At 55.9% G+C, this 1,355-nt stretch overlaps 1 non-coding gene across 1 annotated transcript; it reads left to right on the top strand.

Moving 5' to 3' along the window:
* The first annotated feature begins 319 nt into the window (after positions 1-319).
* On the top strand, positions 320-473 carry LOC122817707. Its single transcript, XR_006367321.1, has one exon. It is a non-coding gene; the product is annotated as a 5.8S ribosomal RNA (ribosomal RNA).
* Positions 474-1,355: the final 882 nt, after the last annotated feature.

Below are 1,355 nucleotides of genomic sequence, written 5' to 3' on the forward strand. Positions count from 1 at the left end.
CATCCTGGCGGGAGGACTCAGGCCCTCCCCTCTTGGCTGCACGGAGCCACCGATGGGGGTTGTAGACCAGTGTCCTCTCCCCTTGATGGCAATCACAGGTATCTGTGGAGGATGCCCCACTCCCCACGGGGCATAGGTTTGAAGACACAGAAGGTCAGCATTGTGTCACTATGGGATTCCCTGCTGTCCCGTGGTGCGGTGCCAGTAACCCCAGTCCAGGCACCCACTATGATGCCCATGAAACTTCGCATGCTCGTGAAGACCTGAACAATGCCACGGAGGCAGCAGTGCCCCAAGTGACCAAGAAGAGAACTCATACAACTCTGAGCGGTGGATCACTCAGCTCATGCATTGATGAAGAATGCAGCTTGCTGCAAGAACTAATGTGAATTGCAGGACACATTGACCATCGACACTTCAAATGCACTTTGCAGCCCTGGGTTACTCCCGGGGATACGCTTCTCTGAGGGTCATCGTGCATTCCTTCCATTGCCCCTGGGGGTGTCTGGCCCCCATGGAGGGCACTGCCGGTGAGTCGAGGGAGCCTGACACAGATGGAGGAGAGGAGTCCCCTGCCACTCTGAACCAGGAAGCCCGTCCATGGGTGGAAAGGAGAAGGTGTATGTCTGGCCCACCCCCCCCAGAGGCTGTCGGTGGTATTTCCACCATGATGCCCTCTCGAGGTGCAGCCTGATGCACACCCAGTTCCCACATGCCAGAGCCAGGTCGGCCATCCTCCTCCACTGCCTGCAGTCTAGCGTTGGTGGTGGGGAGTGGGTGTGTTGGGCCGGGGGAGGACGGGCATCCATTCATCCCAGTGGTCCTCACCGGCCTGACTCCCAACCCTAGACCACGCTTGGAATTTGACCTCAGATCAGCCATGGCAACCCTCAGAATTTAAGCATATTACTAAGTGGAGGAAAAGAAACTAACCAAGATTCCCTCAGTAACGGTGAGTGAAGAGGGAATAGGCCAGTGCCTAATCCCCGCCCGGGTGACAGGCACAGGGAAATGTGGCATATAGAAGTCTGTCTCCCCTGCGCTGCCCAGAGGTCACAAGTCCTTGTGATTGAGGCTCAGCTCGTGGTTGGTGTGAGGCCGGTGGCAGCCCCTGGCATGTCGTGATCAGGTCTTCCTGGAGTTGAGTTGTTTGTGAATGCAGCCCAAACTGGGTGGTAAACTTCATATAAGGCTAAACACTGGCATGAGACCAATAGCGGACAAGTACCATAAGGGAAAGTTGAAAAGAACTTTGAAGAGAGAGTTCAAGAGTGCATGAAACTGTTCAGAGGTAAATGGGTGGGGTCCATGCGGTCCACCTGGAGGATTCAACTTGGTGGCCGTGCCAGCCGACC

The sequence above is a fragment of the Protopterus annectens genome, chromosome 1.part1 (genome assembly GCF_019279795.1).
Source record: "Protopterus annectens isolate FY-2018-M chromosome 1.part1, PAN1.0, whole genome shotgun sequence".
NCBI classification, from domain to species: Eukaryota; Metazoa; Chordata; order Ceratodontiformes; family Protopteridae; genus Protopterus; species Protopterus annectens.